The following is a 23,729-nucleotide window of genomic DNA, read 5'->3' as shown; positions in this document are numbered from 1 at the left end:
GTTTATTCCCAAACCAGACTAACCAAAAAGATACAAAAATAAATTTAAAAAAGAAAGACAAGATGGAACAAATAAAAAAACAGCCAGCAAGATAGTGGGTTTTAATTCAGTCATCTCAATAATCACATTAAATGTGAATGTTGTAAACACAACAGTTAAAAGAGAGAGATTGGCAGATTGGATAAAAAAAAAAAAAAGAAAGACCAAACTATACTAAAATCCACTTTAAAAATAAAGACAGATGGGTTAAAAGTAAGAGGATGGAAAAAGATATACTATGCAAACACTAACCAAAATAAAGCTGGAGTCATTACATTAATATCAGATAAAATAGACTTTAAAGGAAAGACTGTTCTCAGGGATAAAGAATGATTAAATAATTATAAACGGCACACTTCTCCAGGAAGATGTAACAATCCTGCGTAGGGGTATACTTAACAACAAAGTTCTGAAATACATAATTCAAAAGCTGATGGAATTGAAAAATGAAATAGACAGTGTTTTCTCTGTAAATGATAGAAGGTAGAAGAAGGTTAAGAGTATAATGACCTGAACAATGTTATCAACCAACTTGACCTAATTGGCATTTATAGAACACTCCTCTTCATAACACATCCTTCTGAAGTGCATGTGGAACATTCACCACAAGATACTATATTTTAGGCCGTAAAACAAATCTTAACAACTTTAATTAATTAATTAATTAATTAATTTATTTATTTATTGAGAGAGAGAGAGAGAGAGAGAGAGAGAGAGAGAGAGTGAGTAGGGGAGGGGCAGAGAGAGATGGAAACACACAATCTGAAACAGGCTCCAGGCTCTGAGCTGTCAGCACAGAGCCCGACACGGGGCTCAAACTCACAAACTGTGAGATCATGACCTGAGCTGAAGTCAGCTGGTTAACTGACTGAGCCAACCAGGTGCCCCAAATCTTAACAACTTTAAAAGAATAAAAATTATGGAAGGTATGTCTATGAGCCGTAATGGAATTAAACCAGAAATCAGTAACAGAAATATACCCAGAAAACTCTAAAATATAAGGAAGATAAACAATATACATCTAAATAACCTATGTGTCAAAGGGGAAGAATTTGAAAATATTTTTAAAAAACTGAGTGAAAAGGAAATGCACCATGTCAAATTTGTGAGATGCAGCCAAAGCAATGCTTAGGGGGAAAATTATAGCGTTAAATGATTTATATTAGAAAAGAAGAGGGGTGCCTGGGTGGCTCAGTCGGTTAAGCGTCCGACTTCAGCTCAGGTCATGATCTCACAGTTTGTGAGTTTGAGCCCCGTGTTGGGCTCTGTGCGACAGCTCAGAGCCTGGAGCCTGCTTCGGATTTTGTGTCTCCCTCTCTCTCTGCCCTTCCCCACTCATGCTCTGTCTCTCTCAAAAATAAACATGAAAAAAAATTAGAAAAGGAGAAATGTCTGTAACCACTAATAGAAGCATCTATCTTTTTTTTTTTAACCTTTATTTATTTTTGAGACAGAGACAGAGCATGAACGGGGGAGGGGCAGAGAGAGAGGGAGACACAGAATCGGAAGCAGGCTCCAGGCTCTGAGCCATCAGCTCAGAGCCCGATGCGGGGCTCGAACTCACGGACTGTGAGATCGTGACCTGAGCTGAAGTCGGATGCGCAACCGACTGAGCCACCCAGGCGCCCCTAGAAGCATCTATCTTTAAAAAAGAACTAGAGAAATAAGAGCAAATTAAAACTAAACCAAACAGAAGGAAGGAAATAATAAAGGGCAAAAATCAATGAATTGGAAACAGAAAAGCGATTTAGAAGTATCAGTTGAAGCAAAAGCTCGTTCTCTGAAAAGATCAATGAAATTAATAAACCTCTAGTCGGACAGACCCACCACTGAGATGGCCAGGAAACTGCACACTCGGTGCCCAGATCTCAGTTTCTAAACGCCAGTTATGGAAACGAGGACTCCTTGGAAAAGTAGGCTTTAAGACTGAGCGGGGGAAATACATGATCCTGGAGCATCATGTGGTGCCACAAAGTGAGGAAGTGCTAATCAACAACAACAAAAGAACAGGATTGTGTGAAATACAAGAGCTGTCACGAAAGAGCTCTCAGTGATCAACGCTGGAAGGATGTTAGCAATAAATAAGTAAATAGTTATAACTCAAAAAATAAAATAAACATCCATTAGTTCATATTGATAAAAACAAAAGTAGAATAATCTGGTTATTTAATGGGGAGAAAGGACAACTCTCTTTATAGAAGAATTCCAATTAATAAATACAGAGGAGTGAGGGAAATAGAAAATCACCTTGGGAACACCACAGCCATAGTTGCTCACAGTTCCCATGATGAATCCTAAAATTAGTAAGTGAAAGCTTGATTCAAAGTACCCTCCCCCAATATTTGTCAACTACAAAGGGAAAAAATAGTAACTTTATAGTGGAGAAACCTGTAAGACGCTACCTTAACCAAGGGATCAAGGTTAACATCACCAGACATATTGACATTATGACCCCTTCCCTGATTTGATGTACTGAGAAAGGCACATCACTTCTATGGTATTCTTGCCGAAAACTGTAACTCCAGTCTAATCATGAGAAAACATCAGACACACCCAAATTGTGGGACAGTCTACAAAATACATGACCAGTGCTCTGCAAATGTGTCAAGGGCATGAAAGATGAGGAAAGACTGAGGAATAGTCACAGATCAGAGGAGACCCTGGAGAAATGACAACGAAATGCAGTGTGGAATCCTGGATTGAAACCTGGAACAGAAGAACATTCGTGGAAAAACCGACAAAATTAGAGGAAAACTTATAGTTAATAGCATTGTACCAATATCAGTTTCCTGGTTTTGACAATTGTACTGTGGTTATGAAAAATGTTGATCAACCCCAGGGAAAGCTGGGTGAAAGGTATGTGGGACTTCTTTGTATAATCTTTTCAACTCTTCTGTAAGTCTAACATTATTTCAAAATTAAAAGAAAACAAAAATTGGGAGATCTTTTGATGAAATAGCCCCAAGGAAAGAAAGAAAGGCTCTATAGTACTATAAGGGAATAACAGCTTTATTTTTTATTTTATTTTTTTACTTTTTGCCTCAAAAAGTGACATTTATTCAAAGAAAAGAACACAAATGACAAGATGTCCATCCCTTGGCTCCCTTCCTTCCCCTCTGAAGGGACACCTTTAGATGGTGAATGAGACTTGTTTAGAAGAGAATCTTGCACACTACCTCTGGCCCCTGTGATTCCCTGCATTCTTGGGACCTCAGCTTGTTTGAAGACATCCTGTTCTTCCAGGCACTCTTTTAACTCTTTCTAGATCTTACTTTGGCTTTTTATCCGTCTCAACTAGGTCTTGGAAGTGATGATGACTTTAAAATCCCTTTTTTTAAAAAAAAGCCAATTTTCTTTCTCTAAGAGAGGGGTGAATATTTGTCCTCTTCTCTTCTTTTACTGACTGTCATCATTGGGGCCAGGGGGTGCAAATTAGCAGTTCATCTTCTGATTCGAACTCTGTCTAGCCAACACAGCTTTTATTTATTTATTTGTGTGTTTGTCTGTCTGCTTAGAAATTAGATTTGCAGGGGGGGTTACCTGGGCGGCCCAGTTGGTTAAGCGTCTGACTTCAGCTCAGGTCATGATCTCATGGTTCCTGGGTTCAAGTCCTGCGTTGGGCTCTGTGCTGACAGTTCAGAGCCTGGAGCCTGCTTCGGATTCTGTGTCTCCGTCTTTCCTTGTCCCTGCCCTTCTCCCACTCTGTCTCTCTCGAAAATAAATAAACACGAGGGGCGCTTGGGTGGTTCAGTCGGTTAAACGTCTGACTTTGGCTCAGGTCATGATCTCACGGTTTGTGAGTTCGAGCCCCACGTCGGGCTCTGTGCTGACAGCTCGGAGCCTGGAGCCTGATTCAGATTCTGTGTCTCCTGCTCTCTCTGCCCCTCCCCCGCTCATGCTCTGTCTCTCTCTCAAAAATAAATAAATATTTTAATAGGGGTGCCTGGGTGGCGCAGTCGGTTAAGCGTCCGACTTCAGCCAGGTCACGATCTCGCGGTCCGTGAGTTCGAGCCCCGCGTCAGGCTCTGGGCTGATGGCTCAGAGCCTGGAGCCTGTTTCCGATTCTGTGTCTCTCTCTCTCTCTCTGCCCCTCCCCCGTTCATGCTCTGTCTCTCTCTCTGTCCCAAAAATAAATAAACGTTGAAAAAAAAAATTAAAAAAAAAAATTAAAAAGAAATAAACGTGAAAAAAATTAAAAAAAAAGAAATTAGATTTGCAGGGAAGCATGACCTCTATAGCACTCTTTGTCTTATACTATGCTGTTTTATACTCTTACGTTTTTGTATGACCCCTGAAGGCATGTGAGTTTTTGATATTAGGTGAATATAATGAATTACATGTAATTTATGGTGTTTGTTCATGATCTTTGCTAATCAGACCTCTTTTCCAGTCTGACTGAAATTTCCAATCCTGCTACTATGGTTTTTTTAGGTCCCTCTTTGGAATTGTGGCCCTCCTATAGAAGCTTGGGAGTACCTAAATTTTTCCAAAACTCCCCAGGAATTTTGATATGCAATCTCAAACAGGATCCTCAGGCTTCCAGGGACTTTCACTCACATATTTTCTTAATTTATCTTAATATTACTTCTTTCTTTTATTCATAAATTTATGACTGTTCCATTTAGGGCACTGATTCTAAACAGGGTCAGAGATTTTTCCAATCTCTGTGTTTGTAAAAACACTCCTGCTGGAGAGCCTGTGTGCCTCCTGGTGACATTCAGTGTCTCCCATTGATTTGGAGGTCCCTGATGGGTGTCCTCACATCTGAGGTTGCAGCAGGTAGAATGGTTAAGAACCAGTGCTATAAGGTTTTGTCGTGTGCATGTGTGCTTGTGTGCACACATGCGTGTGTACGTGCCTGCATGACTTTAGATCCCAAATTATTTACTTTTAGGTAAGCAGATGCAAGAAGGGGGATCCATCATGGCCTTCGCTGTTTACTTTTTTCTGCATTGGAAACCACCCCGCTGCGGCCCCCAAACAAACTGAATGATGTAAAAAGAAGGCCTTGAGCCATCCAGCCTGTTCTACTTTAACCAGTGAAAGCTGCTCCAAGGAATTTAGAAGAAAACCACAATTAACTTCATTTGGCTCTCATCTTGAGTGTCACATTAAGAATCATCTGACCTTACCTCTGGTGGGCAGGCTATCCTTTTTGGAATGATTTGGTAACATATTTTCTGCTTTTATCATGATATCTTCCCTCTTTATCTTTGGAAGAGGAAAGAGCATGCCATGACGTGGGAATCAAATGAACCTAGGGTTTAATCCTCATCTGATGATTACTGCATCTGACCTCAGACAAAGAACATAAGCCTCATATTCATCATCTGCAAAGTAGGGGAAAGTCTGGCTTAGAGGGTTGTGGTAAGCATAATATAGCCCTAGTTTATCAAAAAGGAAACCAAGGCAAGAAAGGATTAAGCAATTAACGCAAGGTCCACAGACTTTGAACACAGATGGTCTGACACTACTCAGAACCTGCCTACCAGGTCCTTCTGCCATGCAGCTCTACAGAGGGGCCAACATGAACTTACTTCTGATCTGTCTCAAGATGACCCACTGTAGAGGTTTCTGAAAATACCGTCCAGTGTCCTACATTGGACAATTCTTGAGTTAGGTGCTTAGAATATTTTTATCTTTGACCGTGAGCCTGGCAAGGATGCTGACAGCATACTTTTCAGGTATCCAAAGAGAGGGTGGGTTTGTACATGGACTTAGGCAAAGAGGGATTTGCATGGGCTATAGTTTTCTGCCTCAGCAGGAGGTGTTCCTGGTGACTGCTTCAAAAAACTAATATTATCACTTTAAAAAAATGAATGAGTGGGTCACCTGGGTGGCTCAGTCAGTTAAGTGTCTTTTGGCTCAGGTCAGGATCCAACAGTTACTGAGTTTGAGCCCCACATCGGGCTCTGTGCTAATAGCTCAGAGCCTGGAGCCTGCTTCAGATTCTGTGTCTCCCTTTCTCTCTCTGCTCCTTCCCTGCTTACACTCTGTCTCTCTCCCTCAAAAATAAACATTAAAAAAATTAAAAAAAAAGAAAAAACCATGAACGAGTAAGTGAATGAGTGAAGTATTTAATAACTGACATAACAACAGAGAAATTCTCAGCAGAGTGCCAGGAACATAGTAAGCTCTTCATAACTCTTGTCTCCACCCTCAGTCACCTCCTTCTCCTTCATTTGACCTTAGCTTAATATGTTATTTCTTTCCCCATAAACTGAGGTCACTGTCCTTTCCATTATATTATCGTTAATCTCAGTCCAGTATTGAAGAGCACTGATTTTCAGGTGCTACAGCTAAAGTGCCTTTCAGAGTGACGTGAAATTAGAAAGGATGGAAGCTACTTTGGATGACAGAACTGGGTCCCAGGCATCAGGATAAAAGGATGCACTGATTCTCACACTCTGAAATATAATGGGGCTACATGTAAGGTCTTGTGATGGGGTCCAGGAAATTAACTGCATGGAAGCAGAATGGGAGAGATGTGTGGCTTAGCGGCCACAAATGTAAAAGATACTTGGGAGATGAAATTGATAGTTGTATTGGTTATGACACAGATTCAGTTGCTGTCATCGACCGAAAATAACAATGGTGTAAATAAATGAAAACTTTATTTCTCTCTCACAAACTGAGAACAAGCAGTACAGGGGGAAACAACAGCAGTAGAAACCCAGGATCCTTCTATCTTGTTGCTCGGCCAGACTTCATACACAAGGCTATCAGGTTCACATTCCAGTCACCGGGAAAGGAAAAGAGGGAAGGGAGGGCATGATCTTTTCCTTTAAGAGCAGGACTAGTAAATTCTACAATTCACATCTGCTTCTATCCCACTGGCTAGAAACCAGTCTTCTAGCCACACCTTCCTACAAGGTAGGCTGGGAAATGTAGTCTTTTTTTAAAAATTAAAAAAAAAGTTTTTTGAAGGTGTATTCATTTTTCGGAGACAGAGAGAGAACGTGAGTGGGGGAGGGGCAGAGAGAGAGGAGACGCAGAATCCGAAGCAGGCTCCAGTCTCCGAGCTGTCAGCACATAGCCCCACACGGGTCTTGAACTCATGGACCACAAGATCATGACCTGAGCTGAAGTCGGAGGCTTAACTGACTGGGCCACCCAGACACCCCAGGCTGGGAAATGTAGTCTTTAACTGGTAGTCATGTTCCTAGCTAAAAATTTTACTGCTAGGTATGGAGAGGAGAATGAATACTGATTGAACAATTAGAAGACTTACAATTAAGTCAGTATGATACAATAGTGCAATTTGTTTGCAAAAAAAAAAAAAAAAAGTCTTGGGCAATATTACATTGTGTTGATAGAAGAATAGTATCTTCTAGAAACTGGAGTTGGGAAATATTTTCTGAAAAGAGCCAAATAGTAAATATTTTAGTTTTTGCAGACCATGTATGGTTGGTGTTGCAAATTTTTTCCTATTGTTGTTTTTTAATATAATCCATTAAACATGTAAAAATCATTTTTAGCTCATGGACTAGAAAAAAATAGCCTTACCAAGGGCTATAATTCGCCAATTCCCATTACAGAGCATCGATGGCGATGAGCGTGGAATCAAGCCCTAAGATGTGCAAAAATATGTTCGGGGTTGATGATCAAGATGATGAGGAGGGGACTCTGGATGAATCTGCAAGAGCAATTATTGAAGGATTTGATTGCTTTTAGTTTGGAGAAGCTAAGACTTTCGGTGGCATTGTTTTCAGATTTTGAATGACAGTTTCGTAGTTAGTATGTTTCTAAAGGGAGGAACTGGAATCAGTGAGAGGATGCTCTGGAGACAGACTGGGGCCCAGCATAAGGAAGGTCTTTCTCATTTATGGAGCCCTTATTGCCAGGCACTGTTCTAAGCACTTTACATAGATGGTCTTACTTTATTCTCAACAATCCCATCAAGTAGGTCCCATTTTTACCTCTACTTTCCAGATAAGACAAAGCAACATTAGAAGGTTATATAACTTGCCTAGGCATACAGGCTACTAAGCGGTAGAGTCATAGTAACTACAACCCTCTACTGCCTACTTGCATGCAAATTAAATGAAATTAGAGATGTATATAATTTAGCAGGCACTTAGAGGCAGAAAAAGTGTTGTTGCAGGTGGTAATCATTATTATAAGCCATAGGAAGTACCCTGTCTCTCGTAATAGCGCTTGTATTGGTTTCCTGTGTAACAGATGACCAAAAACTTGGTGGCTTAAAACAATGTATTTATTTGTTTTGGGTTCTGGAGGCCAGAAATCTGAAAGCAGTTTCATTGGGCTGAGATCAAGGGGTCATCAGGGCTGTGCTCCTTCCATAGCCTCTAGGGGCAGAATCTGTTCCTTGCCTCTTCCAAGCTTATGGTGGCTTCTCTGTTTCCTTGGCTTGTGGCCACATCACTACAGCCTCAGCCTTTGTGGTCACATCGCCTTCGCCTCTCTGCGCTCTGCCTCTCCCTTATAAGGATATGTTGATTACATGTAGGGTCCTCACAGATAATTCACTATAATCTCCCCATCTCATGACCCTTAAATAAATCACACTTTTTGCCATGATCCATTCAGTCCCCCCATTCTTTTTTTTTTTTTTTTCAATATTCTTGGCTAATGGCTCTTCTGCTGTTTTTGTTTGTCATTGTGTATTTCAACCTAAAAACTTCCTTATTATCATTGTAATGTGGTTGTGGGAAGAGAGGAGATAGATGGAATTGTAATTGTCTGTCTTCCATAATGATCCTCTCATCCTGTTATGCCCAGAATTCGTGATCCCCAAAGACCACCAGGGAGCCGAGTCCGATGCAAAAGCAAAAGAGCCTTTATTTGAGCTAGCTGGAGCTCAATCCCCTACCTGCACCGACGCAGCGGTGAGATACCGGGGAGAGAGAGCGAGTTTCAAAAGCACAAAGGTTTTATAGGGGTCTAGGGGCAGCCGATTGGCTGGGGAAGGGTCGTGGCCTCGGCTGATTGGCTGGGGAAGGGTCAGAGTCCTGTTACGCAGGTCGCTGGGCGTGTTTTGATCAGGAAGTTTGAACGGGTGAGCGAGAGATTACTCAAGGGGAGGAGGTGCGATCTGAGGTTTCTGCGATTTTCCCGGAAAAGGGGTCATGTCGGGGACATAGTCACTCGAGGTGGAGAACACAGAACAAGATGGAGTCGGCCGGCGTAGGCCCGCCCTTTCAATCCTATTTTTTATTCCGGTAATTTTACTTACTCATCTCTATTGAGATTTTCCATTTTTGTTGTTGTTGTTGTTGAAATCATGGAAGTTTAATTCCATATCTCTTTCTCTCCCTCTCTGTCTGCCTAATATTTCAAAACTTACAACAATTAAACTTTACAACCACACGATCAATTATTTTTTTACTTTACCATACCTTTGATTGCTTTAGTTCTCATTATACTTGCCTATATAACATATCTTCTCCTTTCTTGAGTTCATTATTCTGGCTTTTTTTTTTTTTCTTGGCTAGAATAGATCTTCAAGTAATTTTTTAAAAATTTAATAAAGGGTATTGGGGTGATATAATTTCTGTGTCTTTGAACATGCCTTTCTTTTGTCATCACATATAAGAGAAATTATAGTTTGGCAAGTGGTAGAATTCTTGAGTTACGATAACATTCCCTTAGAATTCTATAAAAATCGTGCCACTGTCTTTGATCAGTGCATTGAAGATGAGAAATATGTCAATCTGATTTTCTTTTATTTTTTTAAATTTTTAATGTTTTTATTTTATTTTTGAGAGAGAGAGAGAGAGAGAGAGAGCATGAGCAGGGGAGGGGCAGAGAGGGAGACACAGAACCTGAAGCAGGCTCCAGGCTCTGAGCATCAGCACAGAGCCTGATGTGGGGCTCGAACCCACGAACCCGGGGCTTGAACCCATGAACCACGAGATCACGACCTGAGCAGAAGTCAGAGGCTTTACTAACTGAGCCACCCGGGCGCTCCAGTGATTTTCTTTTCTTTTAAGCAGCCTGAGTTTTCTCTCCTATCGGGAAGTTTGTAGTTACTTCTCCCTGTTTTTGGAGGATCAGCCCACATCCTCAGCAGTATTCTGCTGCCTGGCACTTAGACTTATATGATCTAAGGCCTAAAGTCTTTCTTCAGCTCAAGGAAATGATATTCAATTTCTTCCTTAATTATTGCTTTCCCCTTCATTAACGATGTTGTCTCTTTCTGGAACTCCTATTTATTAGACTAATTTTGAATATTCTGGATCTCTCTGTTATATATTGTGTCTAATATGTTTATTTCAAATAACCTTCTCCTCCTCCTCCTCCTTCTCCTCATTCCATAACAAGCTGGGGTCCTGCCCCAATTCAGCCTCTACTTCTACCCATATTAGGGACAAACTTCCACTTTCCCAAGATGTTTTGGAGTAGCTGCCGTTCTGTGTGGAGAGAACCATCTTAGTCCCTGATGTTCTTTAATTTGCTTCTGAACTGATGCCCAGGACTCTCTCGTTCACACTCTGATCTGCTGAGCTTGGGATTTTCCAAGACCCTTCTCTGGAAACCTATGCACTTTCTTCTTAAGAAGTCTGTGCAGAACTGTGAGCTTATCAGCACTAATCAGCTTTTCCTCACCCACAACCCACCGACTTTACATCTTCCTTATTTTCTACAAAATGTTGCCTTTATTGACAGCATCTTTCTCTGATCCCCAACACTGCCACTCATGTTTTGGTCATTATCTCTATCTCTATATAGCTGTATCTATATCTATATCTATATCTATATCTATATCTATATCTATATATTTTGAGGAGTGGGAGTAAATGTATATGCCCAATTTACCATCCCAGAGATCAAAAGCCCCAGAGTGGAAATACAGGGCAATGAAGCATCATCTGGGTTCTGGACCAAATGACCTTGCAGCCTCTTCTAGCTCTGGGAGGCCTTTCTCTGAAATCTAAAGAATAAAGCAGCATAATGAAAGGTTTGAGAATCAACTTTCACAAAAAGGTCCAGAGAGATAGGGTTTAATTTAGTCAGGAGAACAGAGTGAGGTAGGCAAATGGCGAGTCACATTAAGCCTGCTGAAGATAGGGCAAGAGAGACTAAGCTTAAATTACAGCCACAGTGACCCAGGTTGGTCACTACAAAGACCAGTTAACTCTCAAACACTTGTGTGACATCATGAGGCATTGCAAAACCCAGGGAAAAAGCTTCCTTCTCCGGTGAGTTTTCTGGAGGGTGAGGGCTGTTCTGTTTAAGGGAAGAGAATGGGCTGAGCCTCCTTCCAGGTTCCCTGGCAGCCTTGGGGTATTATAATTATGACACCTTGGTGCACGTGATGTTGGATGGGGAATAAAGCAGCAGATAAACTCCCAAAAGTAAAAAAAAAAAAAAAAAAAAAAAAATCTTGTTTTCACCTAGCCTTGCTGAAAGATATATATTTTTAAATGTGAGAGACTGCTTTCGTCAGGAACACTAGCTCCAAATCTTTAGAACCGAATGGAGACATCTTTAATTTCTTCCCCAACATGCTGGGAGGAATGGGGTTTTCAGCGGCTCCCTCTCTCCCTGCAGCTGGAGGTTGCTGGAGACCCGTCCACATCTCCTGGCTGTCCCTTCCCCCAGGGCTGGGTACAAGAGAAGCTGGGAGAGGGTAAGGGGGCAGACTAGGGAAAGGAGTGCAGGGCTCCCTGTGGTAGGTCTGAGCCTTGTCACACTGCCTTTTGGGCTGAGGTCGCTGGTGGCCACGGGAGAGCCAGTTCCAACCTGTGTGGCTGGTGACATTTCCGGCTGCCAGTGCCCAGCCAATCAGTGACATGCCCAGCTAGCTGGGGCGATGACACATGAAATATGATAATTTTCTGCCAAAGAGCCCTGGAAGCAGGGAGAGAAGAGTGTGTGTGTGTGTGTGTGTGTGTGTGTGTGTGTGTGTGTGTGTGGCTGGGAGGGATCAGCACAGGCTGTGCCTGCCACAGGGTGGGAGGGGGACAGTGCATTGGTTTTGGTATTTTGCCAAGGGAAGGAGTGGGCTCTGATATAGGGCTGGAGGCACATGCCCAGGGAGTGTCTGTAGGCACATCAGGGATGCTTTTCAGGTAAGCTGCTGCTGCCACAGCTGAGTGGGAATCTGAGAAGAAGCAGCCAGTGCCATTAGGAAGGTCTAGGACTCCCCGGATAAAAAAGAAACTGCAAAGGGCATTTTCCTTCCTTTCAGACACGAGTGAGGTTAGGAGTTTTGGGTTCTTCTTGGTGCTGCCTCTTTAAAAGCCAAACCAAAACTGGAATAACTACTATCCAAGTGGCTCAAGTACTTAATGAATAATTTTTTTAAAAAAAATTTGGGATGGACGGGGCGCCTGGGTGGCGCAGTCGGTTAAGCGTCCGACTTCAGCCAGGTCACGATCTCGCGGTCCGTGAGTTCGAGCCCCGCGTCAGGCTCTGGGCTGATGGCTTGGAGCCTGGAGCCTGTTTCCGATTCTGTGTCTTCCTCTCTCTCTGCCCCTCCCCGTTCATGCTCTGTCTCTCTCTGTCCCAAAAATAAATAAACGTTGAAAAAAAATTAAAAAAAAATTTGGGATGGAGGTTATCTCCCCCTCCCCCACTGCATTTTTCTACCTCTGGGCTCAACCTAGCCCGGGGGGGGGGGGGGGGGGGGGGGGGGGGGAAGGGTTGTTAACAAAATCTTGAAGAAGGGCCTAAGTCTGAATCTTAGAGACTCTAAAGGCCCAGGTGGTAGTTTGGATTCTGGATTCTGGTTGAAAAAGAAAATGTCTTGGAATAAGACCTGGTCCTAGATTACATGATCCTTTAGAAGTAGTGCTAGAACACTTCTTTAGTTTGAGGACCTGGGACCTGAGGCTGGAGGGCAAGGGATAGGGCAAGGAGGGCCCTGTGGTTAACTCCGAAGTGGCCGAAGTCCCTACTTCCTTCAGCCCCTTTGGCAGGCTTCCAGGTCTTTTGACAGCAGTTAGGGGCTTGTGAGGGGTGTCACCCGTGCTGACAGGAGTCCCTTGCATTGTCTGACCCGGTGAATGTGTATGTTCAGAAGTGAAGGATCATAGTGTTTGCATAACATGCTGATTAGTCACTGAGGAGCCCATCACTGCAATAAATATGTGTCTCTAGTTTGATACCTTGCATTTGCAGCACCCCCCCCCCCCCCCCCCGCCCCATCTTGTTAAAAAGCCACAGATAAACGAAATCATGATCACTTTGTGCAAGCCTGCCCTGTGGCTTTAGGCCTGGGACCGGCTTCCTGCTCTCGGAGTAAGAGCTATTCGGAAGTGGTAATTGGTGTACTGTACCTTTAAAAGGTTAAAACCTCGCTCAAAAAAGGTCTGGACTCATAGTGGAAAAGACAAGCGAGGCATGGGTTGGCTCTGGATTCAGAAAACAGCTGCTGATTAGATTCTGTGTCTGCGGGCTGAATTCATTCCGTGTTTTTCAGCAGCAGGAATTCAAGAGGGATGCCGCTGTTTGGGTTTCTGATCGTGATTTATATTTATTCAGAGGAATAACAGAGGGTGGATCTGTTCCCGGCGCGAGCATGCTCACAACCAGCCGACTCTCCCATTATCCAGCTGCCTAGTTTGGTGCTTCGATGTACATGTACATTCCGTGTGCATATGTGTGTATACAAACACGCACGCATGCCTGGACGGACATACGTATGCACAGGTTATTTTTTAAGGACAATTCTTTCAATAAGGTCTTTACCCCTTACTTGAAACAGGTGTTCATGAAAAAAATGCACAAAATCCTGACTGACCGGAATAATTCATGAAGAAGGGGCTGGATCCGTGGGTCAGAGAACACAGGACCAGTTTGCCATCCCAAGGCCGAAGGTAGGGGACTCTGGATTTTTATTCGGCGGATGGATTCCTTGCGCATGATTTTATTTATTGTGCTTTTGCCTGCGGCCGCCTCGGGAGAAATGAAATAGCGGGCTGCGATTCCATCTTGACGTTGCCTTTCTTGGGCAAGGTGTCCGGGTGGGCGGCCGCGCGGCGTGCGGTGCCCTGGGCGGGCTGAGCGGCTGCTCGGCCTGGTGCCGGGGGAGCGGCGCGAGCCTCAAGTGACCCCCGCGCGTCAATCCCGGCGGCCGCGGCTGTAACCCTGTGCGCGCCGCGCGCTCCGCGCTCGCCCGCCGCCGCCCTGCACCCGAGCCACCGGCTCGCCAGGGAGCAACCCTCCCCCCCACCCCACTCCCCGCCCCGGCGATCGCCTCGCCGCCCGCCGCGGCACCTGCGCTTCCTGCTGCCACCCGGGCTGCCGCCCCGGGATGGTTCGGGGTCACCGGAGCGGTCTCCGCTGCCCAAAAGGAGGTTGGGGTGATGCTGGGGGCCAAGGCAGAGGGGGAGCTTCCCCCTCTCCCCTTACAGCCCCCCTCCCGTTACTGGAGCAGAGCAAGCTGCCTCCCCTCCAAACAAAACCGAACAGTAACCAAACTCCTGCTCTGTTGGGGATTCTTGCCCCTCTCCAAGTTGTGCCCCACATGTTACCGTCTTTTGACGCTGGACACCCTGGTGACACTGAGGGGCCCCGGCTGAGACTGCGCGGGCTGCCGGAGGACTGCCGAGCGCGGCGGACAGCCTGAACCCGCGTAGCCTGGGACCCAAGTGATGCGGAGGAGCTGGGAGGCTGGGTGTTGATTTCCTTGAACGTGGCTGCTTCGGTTTACCGTTGCAGGTCAGGACAACTTCTGTGGTTCGGCCCGCCCTTGAACTTTGGGGGCAATGATTGCAGGGAGGAGGGTCTGTTTCTAGCAGCCCTTGGCATTGTCACCGCAGAGGCCAGGTGCCCCGACCCCCCTTCCCCTGCCACATCGGTGCGCTTCGGTTGCGTTAAACCTGGCTTGTTTTCTGGGCTTGGGGGTGGGGAGATGGGGGGGTGCGCTGAGAATGGGGTGTGCGCTGAACTGATCTCCACGAACGTTCTCCAGCCCTCGTCTGTGTGATTATGTAACCCCAACTAATGATCAGACCCTGCGCCCGAGCAGCTCCCCATTATTTCCTGGGCCTCCCCCGGACTGAAGGAGCTGGGTCCCACGTTTAAGATGTTTTTATGTAACTGTGTGTATGCTGGGGGCAGGGAGAGTGTGGGAAAACGTGGAACAATCAGAGCACCTTCTGTGAAAAACACAGGGGCGAAGACCACGTGTTTGCTGGGGACAGGGTGGAATTGGCTTTGGGTGGGTGTGGACTTGAAGACCCTCCCATATCCCTTGCAGCTAGTCATTGCTTGTCTGAATTTTCCTGTGGTCCTTCCATCCCTCTTGAACCACGTAGAAGCTTGGAATCACCCCCGCAGGGCCCCTAGGTTCCTAACTGAGGGGTGAACACGATCCTGAATCCAGGGTGACCACCCAGGCTCACTTGCTTTGGGTCCCAGCTGTTCTTCATGCCTCCCAGAAAGGGAAGAGTCTCTGGGCCGCTGGGGTTTCAGTTTTGTTCTGGGGTTGGGCTGCACTGTGGGGCTTGAGAAAACCTCGGAGGCCCACTGAGCCGCTTGGCATGTGCTCTTTAAAACTGATGGCTTGCAGAGGCTAGAGACCCTGTGCATTCTTTCATTAAAACGTTGTGGGATTCTTTGAGGGGAGAATCAGGGGCACAGGACAGCTCTCCCACTGGGATACCTTCGGGCAGGAGGGGAAGGCGTGTATAATACTCAGCTCCCTGTTCTTCCCCCACGTTGTTTGGTTAAGGCACCCAGAAGACAGAATTGTCAACATGGGGCTCCTTTATCACACCCCGTAGCACCGCAGCCTGGGGCTGCTGGGTAGACTTGTTAATTTGATGGGAAAGTCTGGCCTCTTCAGGCTAAAATTGTTTTTTTTCCTCTCAGCACCCTGGTGGGTCTGCTTTAAGAGCCAACTACTAAAGGGTACACATGGCAGCCGCTCAAGATGTGTTCAGCTGGCACTGTTGCTGGATTGTCTCCGCCCATTGTGTTTCAGCAGCAGCCACTCTCCTCGGAGTGCAGAAGGGTGTGCTGCCTCCGGGTCCTTGCCAAGTGAGCCTTTGAGGCGGCTAGTGTGTGAAAGGTACAGGCAAGAAGAAGATGCATTTAGTCTGAAGTCCTGGCAGGTTCCAGGCCCCAATCTGACGGGAAGTGATGTACCGAAAGCTGTGCGACAACTTGGTAGCTTTTACCTTGTCTCCCACTTCCTGCTCTGTGAGTTACCGATGTCTTTCAGGTTCTTTTCCGGCTCCACATTGCCCACCAGGGAGGCCCTGACATACTGTTGTTCATTCTGTCTCTGGTGGGATCAGAGCATGTTTACAGACCTACAGATGCACAGGGAAGGTAGGGTAGGGAACACTGGCCACATGAACAGGAAGCACTGGTGTTTCAGGCCAGACTTGGCCAAGTGTTGACCCGTGTTGTTCTCCATCTGTAAAGTGGGTATAATCATCACAGCCTTACCAAGCCCACGGAAATATCTTGAGAAGAAACTGAGATGGGCTAAAAATGAGACGTGCTCCGTAGCTTGTGAATATTAAGATAATACCACAACCGTCTGCAGCTCACATTTTCACAATTTCGCTTATCCAGTTGGGACCTTAGTGGTAAACCAAGAGAGAGAGATGTCATAAATCCACGAGGTACAGTTCGTGTATTTTGACGATTGCAGAACATTTCATACTTTCTTTCAGGGGTCTTCAGTTAGGTAAAGTCCTAAGGAGCTTGGTTTTAATTTCTCAAAAACACTTAACAAATTGGAAGAGATTGATACAGTACTGAACATGGGTAATTAAAGGTCTTTTTGACATGTGCCAGTTAGAAGTACTAGTAATGCAAGAAACAGAAAAAATTAAAAAAAAATTGAAACAAGATTTAAAAGGTATAGGAATTAAAAGCGTAGAATTTTAAGGCTGTCTAATAAAAGTGCTTAATGTAAGCAATTCAGTGCAATATTCTGTATTTTGATAGGTTCTTCAGAACTCTGTTTTGTAGCCCAGTAACTGATGTTCACAGTGACCTTTATGCATCAAGAACAGTTTTAGTGACGTGCTCTGTGCCCAGTTTAAGAATGCATCTGAATTGGAAGTATTCCCCAAACGATTTTTTTTTTTATCATGATGCTTAAAGGTAAAAGTGCATTTATGGAGGATAACAGAACACTTGAGGTTTACAGATAGCCAGGAGCTTGTTGATCAAAATATCAGAACTATAAAGCACTCCTGTTGAAATTGAGAACTTTGTGACCTTTGGCCAAAATTTAGCAGGGAACGGTTGTGCTGGTATTATATAATGCTTATATTCTAACGTTTGTTGCTGCGGAAAATACTAAGGGAAACACGGGAACCCCAACCTGCCTGCTCGTGACCAGAGACACACGTAGAACCTTCCAGTTGGCTACTCCAGTGCAGGAATTAACTGGAGGAGACTCGATGATAGAAAAGATGAAGCAGGAGAGGTCAACCCTAGTGGCCTGCATCTCTTACGTCAGAGTAGGCAATGTGGACTGCCCGCAACCAGTGTGCTGTTGAAAAACTAGTAAAAAAAAAATAAGTTCAAGGTGTCATGGCAACACTCTCATGCTACACTGTGGTGTTTATGCAATTCTGACATCGTGCTCAAAACTGGAAAGCTATCTGTGTTACACCAGCAGTGCTAAGCTTGGCCTGACCCTTCTGCCGATTTCCTTAGTTACAATTTACTCCCAAGACCAAAGCAACAGAAAAAAAAAAAACAAAACCACAAGCAGAGGACAACGAATGCTGATGCATTTTTAGAAGTATTTAAAAAATGTTTTTAATGTTCATGTATTTTTGAGACAGAGAGAGCGCGTGCGCGCGCACACACACACACACACACACACACACACACACACACACGTGGGGGAGGGGCAGAGGGAGAGGGAGACACAAAATCCAAAGCAGGCTCCAGTCTCTGAGCTGTCAGCACAGAAGCCCAATGTAAGGCTTGAACCCACGAACTGTGAGATCATGACCTGAGCTGAAGTCGGACGCTTAACTGACTGAGCCACCCAGGCACCCCCAAGAGTATCTTTGAATTTGATGCATACGTCAAAACATGAAGACACTAATATAAAGTCACAGAAGGGGTGCCTGGGTGGCGCAGTCGGTTAAGCGTCCGACTTCAGCCAGGTCACGATCTCGCGGTCCGTGAGTTCGAGCCCCGCGTCAGGCTCTGGGCTGATGGCTCGGAGCCTGGAGCTTGTTTCCGATTCTGTGTCTCCCTCTCTCTCTGCCCCTCCCCCGTTCATGCTCTGTCTCTCTCTGTCCCAAAAATAAATAAACGTTGAAAAATAAATAAATAAAGTCACAGAAGAGTTCAATTTCTAGATGCACATTAATTCACCATTTGGGTAAATCATTTCAAGACATTTTTGAACTTGCTGAAGAAAAAACCTGTTGCTAACAATTCATTGAATATGGTCAGAAATGCACAGAACTGTCCAGAAGTTCCACGTCTATAGGCAAAGGGTTACTGCTGCAATAAGGTGGGGAAAAGGGTATTCTCCCAAATCCCAGGGGGCTTAGAAGGCAGAGGAGGTAAGGGTTGGAGGTGACTGAACTGCCCTCTCCAGAGTGCTGCCCTTTCGGAAGGGTCACACTTGGGAATATGTGCTTGGGCCATAGATCCGGCTTGTTGGTGAAAACCATGCGTGCACGAGTGATAGGATTCCTCTCCTCATAACTAAGTGTTACAAAAATACCAGGTGTGGCTGGCACTCTTGTGAGAAGAGAAGAGTGGGGCTTTACATCTAGATAGGTGTGCAGTAGAGATGAGCTGAGAGTGCCTCCTAGGGAAGGTTGTCTCAGGAATCTTGGAAACCCTCTGAATGCACATGAGTCCTGGAATTGGGGTTCAGAACCAACTTTTAAAAAAACCGAGTAACGTATGCACGACTGATAAATCATAGAAAGTGATGCAAAAAAATAACAGCAGTATTATAAATACACGACGTGCTCTGTGAGCCTCTGACACCGAAGTTGGTTTGGTCACTCATCCATTGGACTTCCAGGCTTGGTGTTAGAGGCCGAAGCCATCTTAAGATCAGAGGAGCCTGGTAAGAATGGACCGATTTAATTTTAATAGAAGAATTCTGAAAACCTCAGTCAAGATTCAATATGGCAGACCCTTGACGTTTTCTGCAGAGAGATTTCAAACTTCTGGCAGATCTCCAAATTTGGAGATGCAGAAGTATTTGCATAGGCTCTTGACTTCCTTCTGAATCAGGTAGAAACCTGATTCTACCTCTCTGTCCAGAGAGGAAAGCTTTCTGTGATTAGTCACCAGCCACCAATTATTTGCCTTTTCAATGCGCAGTCAAGGAAATAAAGTTTTTCTCACTTGCAGAGTGTCTGTTTTCCTGGCGGAAAGAGCTTTGTCAAAGCTCCCTCTCTAGCTAAGAGACCAGCTCTTGCCCTGTTGCTTTGCAATGCAGAGTTAACACTTGCGCTTCAGGGGGAGGAAGGTTGCCATTCGAGGTTGTTCACAAATAACTGAGAAAGTGAATATTGAAGCTACAAATGCCAGGCATGGCTGGAGTTGCTAAAATATCATACTTGTGTGCAGCCTTTCAAGCTGCCTCCACTGCCTGGCCCTCAGTATATACTCACCACACTCTTAGAAACTTCCCCTGGCTGTCAGCAAATCTCAGTGAAGAGAATTGGGGCGTCACACGGCTGACACATATGGTAAAGGACTAAAAATGAGAGCATTACCATTGAAATCTAGGCAAGAGAAACAGGATGTAGTCATTTGCTCTGTGCCCTCATTTTAAGGATTTCAGAATTTGAGAAGATTCGAGGAGATTTTATTTTATTTTTAAAAAATATTTATTTATTTTTGAGAGAGAGAGCATGAACAGGGGAGGGGCGGAGAGAGAGAGACAGAGAGAGAGAGAGAGAGACGGAGAGAGGGAGGGAGGGAGAGAGAGGGTCTGAAGCAGGCTGTACAGTGACAGCAGCCAGCCTGATGCAGGGCTCAAACTCAGGAGCCATGAGATGGTGACTTGAGCTGGAGTTGGATGCTCAGCCGGCTGAGCCCCCCAAGAGCCTCGAGATTTCAGGAGATTAAGGAATAACAGCCTTGTGATTATAATTATAATAAATAAAAGAGTCAGAACAAATGTACTCTGGAGGTCAGGCCTTGCTGCACCTTACTGGAGAGATTCTTGCAAGGATGTTTCTGGAGTGATTTGGGTGGAAGCTCTTAGAATTTTAAGTGAGTTTAAGAGCTACACCAATTGCAGTTGAAGAGATCATCTTTGCCAGGCAACTAGAAAGATGTGGCAGGAACCACAGCAATTCGTGATGAGAGTGTCTTATTAAATTTTTCTCTGTGAACTTCTTTTTAAATAAGGTTGATAAAATAGCCACTAGATACAAAAGAATACTTACAAACTGTATATAAAGGTGCAAAGGTATTCACCAGTCAACTAACAAGAAAGAATGTTACTCTTACCTTTGAAGAGTGTTACTCTCACCATCCTGTCCCATCTCCCCCCTTTTCAGGGATAACTATTTTCTGGACATTTCTGCCTCTTTTCCCAATGCTTTTCTTTATTTATGTTTTGCATCCCTAAACAATATCTCTAGCTGTGTATGTTCGTGAACTTTGTGTAAACGGAATCATACTGTTTGTATTCCTGTGTCTTAAGTACAGAGTCAGCCCATGCAGACCAGAAGGCTGCATTGGTGGGCAACAATTGAAATATTTCCATATCCGTTGGTGGTAAATTGCTGATCACCTGACCACCTCTCCACAAACCCCCCCTTCCCCCAAGTGCTCTCACAAGATCTCTTCAATTCCCTTCACCTTCCTGAAGGGAATCCCACCTGGCACAACAGGGGGTCTTGGGACCCAGCTCCCACACTGTGTTTGGGATCCCTTCTGACTATGGCAGCTGGTTGTTCAATGCTTCATTCCTGGGTTTGTTCATGTTGCTGAGTGTAGCTGAAATTTGTTCACTTTGCTGAACTGTAATATTCCACTGAATGAGTATATTGCGGTTTATATATCCTGTTACTAACAAACACTAAAGGTTTTTCCAGTTTTTTTTTTTTTTCTGGTTTAAATAATGCTGCTGTGAATACTCTTGTTCAAGCCCCCTTGTGAACATGTATATAGGTTTACTCAAGGAATATACATAGGAGTAGAATTACTGGTCGTAGACTGTGGGCACCTTCAGTGCTACTAGCCTAGTTCGAAATTAATTTCCATTATGCTATGTGAATTTCACCTCAATAAAAATAACTAGTTTCCACTGTGTTTAACCAATTTCTATACCCAGCTGCAGTGTGTAGTTGTTCCTTTTGCTCTATTTCTCGTTGCTAACGCTTCATGTTTTGTTGGATATTGTCAGAAACTTTTGCCAGTCTTACGGGTATATAATAGTATCTTATCTGGTTTTAATTTGTATACATTTGATTACTCGAGGGGTTCAGCATCTCCTCAGATGCTTGTTGACTTTTGGTTGTGTGTGTGTGAAAGAGTGCCTTTTCAAGTGTCTTGTCCATTTACTTTAAAATTGGGTAGTGTGAGGGGCGCCTGGGTGGTGCAGTCGGTTAAGCGTCCGACTTCAGCCAGGTCACGATCTCGCGGTCCGTGAGTTCGAGCCCCGCGTCGGGCTCTGGGCTGATGGCTCAGAGCCTGGAGCCTGTTTCCGATTCTGTGTCTCCCTCTCTCTCTGCCCCTCCCCCGCTCATGCTCTGTCTCTCTCTGTCCCAAAAATAAATAAACGTTGAAAAAAAAAATTAAAAAAAAAAAAAATAAAATAAAATTGGGTAGTGTGTATTTTTCTTATTTATTTGTAGAGGTTATTTATGTATGCTGGAGACTATATTCTTAGTGTTGATAATATCCTCTCCTAATTTCTGGAATATTTCCTTGTCTTTTTTAGTGGGAGGAATTCTGAATTTTGACGTAATAAGGTTTTATCAATCTTTATTTTATCATTGAGCTTTTCGTATCTTTTTAAGGACATCTTTCCCTATGGCAAAGTCATAAAATAGTCTCCTGTATTGCCTTCCAAAAGTTTTAGTTTTGCTTTTCATGTTCAATAGTTTCCCTTGAGAATGATCCTCTCTATGGATTTGATATTCTTTATCAGGATAAGGAACTACCTTTCTTCAGTAGTTTGCAAAGTGTTACTTTTAATCATAAGTGGATCTTTCTAAAATAGCTTTCCTGTATTTTTGAGAGGATTTAGGTAAGTTTTTCTTCCTTTAATTTGTTAATGTCTCGTCAACTACTTTCCAATGTAAAATTAATCTTGTTTTCCTAGAATAAACCTGACTCAGTCATGATGGATGCATTTTGTTATATGTTGCTAGATTTGTTTTACTAATATTTTGTTTAGAAGTTTTGCATCTATATTCATTCATGAGTGTATTGGACTGCAATTTTCATTTCTCACATTATCCTTGTCAGGCTTTTGTATCTAGTTCTGCTAGACTTGTAAAGTGAGCTGTAGAATACTTCCTCTTTATCTGTTCTCAAAAAGAGTTAGGGCTGGGATTCTTTCTTCTTTGGGGATTTTTCACTGGAGATTCAGTTTCTTCAGTAGTTATTGATCTATTCAGGTTTTAGTTTTTTTTTTTTTTTTCTGGAATTGATTTTGGTAAGTTAGATTTTTTTTTTTTTTAGCAATGTATCTATTTTGTCTGAGTTTTCAAAATATTTTACCGTAAAGTTATTTATAATATGCTTTTTAATTTTTTAAGCTGTATGGCATCTGTGGTGATATAACTCCTTTTCATTTATATTACTATTGTGCCTTCTATATTCTTTTGTTGAATACCCTTTTCAGAATCTTGTCAATCTTATTAATCGTTTAAAGAACAGTTGTTGATTTTGTGATCCTCTTTTATTTTCTAGTCCATTAATTTCTATACTAATTTTTATGATTTTCTCCATTCTAAATTATTTAGGTTTGATCTCTTGTTCTTTCTGAACTTCTTGAGAGTTTGACTTTTTTCCTCTATGAACATTATAGGTTGTGTATTTTCCTTATGACTTCATCACACATTTTTTGATATGTAGTATTTTTGCATCATTTGGTTCTAAGTGTTTTATGATTTCTACTATTATTTATTCTCTGACTCATAAGTTAGGTGTGCCTGTGTTTCTCAGTGTCCAGACATCTATTTCTTTTCTTGTTGTTACATTTTTGATGTTGATTTCTAACTTAATTGTATCATGGTTGGTAAATGTTGTTTGTAAATGTTACTCAACATTTTATATTTGTTGAGGTTTGTTGTGTAAGGCTCAGTATGTGGTCAATTTTCACAGTGTTGCATGGGGTCTATCATTGTTAGCTCTAGTATCTTTTGTATAGCTCTGTTAGATAAAACTTCTTAACTGTGTTGTTTAAATCTTTTCTGTCATTATTGATTACTGTCTGCTTGATCAATTAGTCATTGAGAGAAGTGCCTTATAATGTCCAACTATGATTGTGGATTTCTCTGTTTCTTCTTATGGTTCTGCCAGTTTTTTGTTTTATATGTTTTGGGCCTTTGTTAATATGTACCTACAAGTTTAAAATTGTTTTATCTTGCTGGTGAATTGGATCTTTTATAATGGAGTGGCATTTGTGTCTCTAGTGATTCTTTTAGTCTTAAAGTCTATTCTGACTGATATTAACAGAGATTTACCAATTTTGTTTTGTTTAGTATTATCTGAAGGAGTCTGAAATACATTTTTTAGAATTTTCTTATGTGAGGGTCTGCTGGTGACAGCTTCTCTGTTTTTTTTCTTTGCCTGAAAATATAGTA

At 43.3% G+C, this 23,729-nt stretch overlaps 1 protein-coding gene across 4 annotated transcripts in view; it reads left to right on the top strand.

Moving 5' to 3' along the window:
* Nucleotides 1-23,729, top strand: part of HIVEP3 (HIVEP zinc finger 3) — a 475,965-nt gene that overhangs the window by 82,734 nt on the left and 369,502 nt on the right. The window contains exon 2 of one of the 4 annotated variants that reach the window (XM_023258562.2): nucleotides 13,712-13,823. The gene's annotated coding sequence lies outside the window, so the exon portion shown is untranslated. Of the gene's footprint in view, nucleotides 1-13,292; nucleotides 13,824-23,729 lie in introns of those variants that run through there. The other 3 variants (XM_045035630.1, XM_045035629.1, XM_045035627.1) reach the window with 3 other exon arrangements.

The sequence above is a fragment of the Felis catus genome, chromosome C1 (genome assembly GCF_018350175.1).
Source record: "Felis catus isolate Fca126 chromosome C1, F.catus_Fca126_mat1.0, whole genome shotgun sequence".
Classification (NCBI taxonomy): domain Eukaryota; kingdom Metazoa; phylum Chordata; class Mammalia; order Carnivora; family Felidae; genus Felis; species Felis catus.
This window is presented reverse-complemented; position numbering and strand designations above follow the sequence as displayed.